Here is a 5240-nt window from a genome sequence, read left to right as displayed (position 1 = left end):
TTCCAAGTCCATGGGGACACGGTAAATCATTTCCTAGTGCAGAGAAGTGGGTCCCTTACCTTTAAAAGGATATTATCAGTATAGCAGGTGGTGGGAATTAAGTTGCTGCATTACATCCATTACCTAAATGAAAGTTCAAGTGCAGTCTTTGAAGGGTTTTTTGCCACCCAAATGGGTGTCTTTGTCTGTGGGATATATACTGGAAAGCTGTGTTCCTGTAGTGGGAACCTATTGGAATACACCCTCGACACCAGTGGCGGACTCGGGCTGTTTGAAGGGCAGGGGGGGGGGCGAAAAGAAAAAAAGGGCACCTACTGCACAACAGGGGACCCCATCAGTGCACATGGTCAAGTTTAGACCATTGGAAGGGCAGCCAATAGGACACATCCTCACATTTTGCCACTCAAAAGGGCACTTTAGTGTGACGTTTTTCAACGGTGGGGGCACATGGTCAAGTTTAGACCATTGGAGGGGCACCAATGGTCTCATTTTCGCCACTCAAAAGGGCATTTTTGCCACTCAAAATGGCATGTTTGCCACTCAAAAGGGCACTTAAGAGAGACGTTTTTCTAAAACGCCCCCCCTGCCCCCCCCCCGAGTCCGCCAGTGCTCGACACAGTAGCAAATAACGACTCTTGCTTCTCAACTTGGAGTAAATTGGCCTGGTCAGGTTTGAACACGTCTCTGACAGAAGCGAGACTCTGCAGTGCAGACATTCTACAGCGCCTCTTTCGTTCTCTTTCATGAAGCTGAAGGTGCATTGCACATTTCTGTCTCAAGGACACTCTGGTGGAGCCGGTTGTTGCTTCAGAACATACTGTAGTTACGAAGGTAATCCCAATTAGTTCATACTTCTTTGTATTGTTTCCGAGTTGTTGTTTACCCTGCAGAGAGAGAGAGAGAGAGAGAGAGAGAGAGAGAGAGAGAGAGAGAGAGACACACGGCATGTCTGGTCCCATTACTTGATTGCTCTGCTCGGTATTATCATAACGTAAACATGTCTCTGCAGCTAATGAGCGAGTCGCCCACAGGTGCCTGACGAGGAGGTTCATGAGGAGTTCATGACTTCACCTCTGTGGCAGAGAGGCAGCATAACTCTGGGCTGTTTCTGTTTGTTTGTCTCTGCTCTGCTGCGTGTCTGTCTCTCTCTCCCCTCGTTTGGCCGGGATCAAAACACACCGTGGCAGACGTGTTGATCTGACTAGAGAGCATGCACAGGTATGTGGCTGCATGTTAAAGGGGTAGTTCGTGATTTTTATTTAAAACTAAAACAAACAATGGGAGTAACTGGGGTGTTGGTTTGTTTAGCGTCCGTGGCCGAATCACTTCAAAGTAACTTCCAAACAAGTCAGGGTTGAAATGAGGTGATTTGGTCACATGGTTAACCCTCCCAGCGTGATGATGCAAAGGAGGCCAGAAGTGAAAACTGCCATTATCTTACTGATAATAGAGCCAATGATGACAGTTGACCAGTATCACAAAGCCTATTTATTTGGTGGCGGCTGTGGCGCAGGAGGTAGAGCCGCCGTCTAATGATCACAAGGTAGGCAGATCAGCAGTTAGAGCCCCGGGTGGCCACATGTCGAGGTGTCCTTTGGCAAGACACTGAACCCCAAAATTGCTCCCTTGCATGGCAGCTTGCTGCCATTGGTGTGTGAATGGGTGAATGAGAGTGAATGGATGAATGAGAGGCCGTTGTAAAGCGCTTTGGAGCAGCTTTGGAGCAGCAAAAAAGGCGCTATATAAGTGCAGACCATTTACCATTTATAAAAGACGTTGACAACACCGTCATAGGGAGGCAACACGTCACATTTAGCCAAGCGTCTTTCTAACGGGCGTCCCCACCTCCTCAAGGAGTTCAAATCATCACAGGTCAGCGAATAGGTCTGATAGCTGCAGGATATGAAAATAATCATTTCCATGTTATTATTTCATAGGATATTCTTTTACTTTTGCCTGATGTGTTTTTGGTTGCCATGGTGTCATTTAAGAATCGAAATCGTGATACTTAAAACAATTATTATAATAATGTTGGTATCTTGAAAACAATCAAGGGTTGTCAACAGGCGAACTGCATATCCCCAGGACGTCAACAAACAAAATGGCAGCATAGAACATTCTGAACATTCTATCTTCCTGTTGTAGGAACCGAAAGAAAAAACAAACATGTTTAAGTGATGAGAGATGAGTGACTGTCTCTCAGCTCAGCGCCCGCCAGTAACAGAGAGAGTTAACAGTACTTACATCCCCCCTGTTTAATCTTCATACTGTGGTTGTCAGTGGTTGTGGTTGAGCAGAGTCACTCACTACCATTCTTCCGTCGTAGACTGAAGGCCTCCATCTCTTCAGGTTACACCTTAACCGCTCCTCCTGAGACATCTACTGCCCCCCAGCACTGCGTCTCCTGAGACATCTACTACCCCCCAGCACTGTGTCTCCTGAGACATCTACTACCCCCCAGCACTGTGTCTCCTGAGACATCGACTACCCCCCAGCACTGCGTCTCCTGAGACATCTACTGCCCCCCAGCACTGCGTCTCCTGAGACATCTACTACCCCACAGCACTGTGTCTCCTGAAGACACCTGCTTTTCCCCTCTACTATGTCCCCTAAAAACGTCTATTTGCCCGCCGTGTACTGTTTCTCTGTTTCTCCAGTGTCTATATAAAAAATAAATAAAAAAAAGGTTAGGTTCGGTTTAGAAGAAGGTGATAGAAGAAGGTTTTTCCTTCTATCAGTGGCCCCGGGCCTGAGCTGGATTACTCTTCCTGCTACGACTGGTGGATTGATGATTCTCATGCTTAGTCAAATGTATCGATTGTAAGTCGCTTTGGAATAAGACGTCTGCTAAATGCCAAACATGTAAAAATGTAATGTAAATGGTTGTAAAATAGTGAACAGATCAATCTTCCTCTTTGTCTCTGTGTGTGTGTGTTTCTTCTAGATGTGCAGTGTCTCTGTGTGTGTGTGTGTGTGTGTTTCTTCTAGATGTGCAGTGTCGTATTACAATGAACAAAGCAACGGTAATGAACGTCATCATTACCCCTCCATTCAGGTAGGGACAGGTCTCGCATGAACTTTGACCTGTCTTGACTTTCCCACTCTCTTTCCCGCTCTTGTTAAAAAGTCATTTAACGGTGACTACCATTAGGATCTGGGAGCCTAGACATTCTCCCCCCAAAACATTTCTTAATGTTGACAGAACTCCGTACAGGTAGGGGCAAGTCTGGCTTGACCTTTGACCTCTCAGCTCTAGCCTCAGGTGTTGTTTTCTGAGCCTCAGGTAGCAGGTAATCAGTTGGCTGCCGGTGAACGGGGTGAGGGGGTGAGGGGGGGTGAGTGAGCGGGGTGAGGGGGTTGACATACCGGCCTGTGGCGGTTGGCCTTAATGCAGTTAGCTGCAGTTAGCTGCAGTGTAGCTGCGGTGTAGCTGTGGTGTAGGTGCTATACAGGACTTCCTTCTATGGTTAAAAAGTTAACCATAGAACTAGATTCTTGTACAGGATATCCTCACTTGTCAGTAAAAACACGCTGAGGACCCTATCAGGAGCTCTCATTCAATGTCACTTCGACTATGCCGTAACATCATGGTACTATAGAACCACAAAGGCCCATAAAACAAGACTCCAGACAGCCCAAAATAAACTGGTTAGGCTTCTGCTAGGTCTCAACCCTAGGACACATCTAACCGCTGCTCATTTTTTGAGCCTTGATTGGCTACGAGTAGTTGACAGAGTGCAGCAGCTTGCACTGGGCCTGGTCTTCAAGATACGCTACACCACAAAGACACCCAAGTACCTGTCAACATACTTCCAAAAAGTGAACAACGTCCACACATACAACACCAGAGGAAGCTCCACGAACCACGTTCAACCGCGTTGCACCACAAACAAGGGGTTAAACTCGTTTGCAAACTATGCAGTAAAAATGTGGAACGCCCTTCCTATAATCTTAAAGGAGTGCAAAACACTGCCCACCTTCAAAACCACTCTCAAAAAACATTTACAGGAGGCTGCAATCCGTAACTGGACCCTCTAAATCAAAAATCAGATTAAAAGACCCGAACTACCCACTGTACATACTTTGTGTTTTGTCCCCCGCCCCCACCTGTGGTGTATGTCCCCACCTGTCCTACCCGCTGTACATACCTTATGTTTTGTTGTATTGTTCTTCCCATGATGGATGTGTGTTAATCTTGTAGATAGTAATAGTTATTTGTCTGTATTATCTTGTAGATAGTACTAGCTTTTTTTGTCTGTCTTACATGTAACGATGAATTGAGAATCAAGGACCCCAATTGAAATAAGCCAGTGGCTTTCTTGGGTTTTTATCCTGTTAGTTGACCTTGTATGTAATATGTACTTTCATGTACCTACTTCTGCAAATCTTCTAATAAAGTTTTCAATCAATCAATCAAATGTTCCTTCCACTGCCCCGGGCCGAGAGAGAGAGAGAGAGAGAGAGAGAGAGAGAGAGAGAGAGAGAGAGAGAGAGAGAGAGAGAGAGAGAGAGAGAGAGAGAGAGAGAGAGAGAGAGAGAGAGAGAGAGAGAGAGAGAGAGAGAGAGAGAGAGAGAGAGAGAGAGAGAGAGAGAGAGAGAGAGAGAGAGAGAGAGAGAGAGAGAGAGAGAGAGAGAGAGAGAGAGAGAGAGAGAGAGAGAGAGAGAGAGAGAGAGAGAGAGAGAGAGAGAGAGAGAGAGAGAGAGAGAGAGAGAGAGAGAGAGAGAGAGAGAGAGAGAGAGAGAAGAGAGAGAGAGAGAGAGAATCACCTTTCACAACGCAAGGTCATTTACAGTTACGTTTTTGACATTTAGCAGATGCTCTTTATGCAAAGTTGTTTGCTTACAACAAATACATTTCAGACTACACCTTAACTGCTCCTCCTGAGACATCTACTACCCCCCTTTACTGTGTCTCCTCCAGTGCCCCCCCTGTACTGTCTCCCCAGTGTCTATTAATTAAAATAATTATATATATCTTTCTTTCTTTCTTTCTTCTTCTATCACAACGACTGCCAATGGCCCCTGGCCTGAGGTACAGCATATTGATCTCTGCATCACACAATACAGGAGGAGGACTAACAGATGTTATGTTTCCTTCATCCCTAGTCGTGTTATTCATTCGCTTAATGGCAAACAGCCCTTCAGCTGTATTCTAGCTGTACTACCCCTGCATTGTATGTATGCATACTTGCACTTTTTGTATTTGGTATGTAATTTGCATTTCATTGAACTAGCTCTGC

Source organism: Nansenia antarctica (genome assembly GCF_963989245.1).
Source record: "Nansenia antarctica genome assembly, chromosome: 1".
In the NCBI taxonomy this organism is placed as follows: domain Eukaryota; kingdom Metazoa; phylum Chordata; class Actinopteri; order Argentiniformes; family Microstomatidae; genus Nansenia; species Nansenia antarctica.
This window is presented reverse-complemented; position numbering follows the sequence as displayed.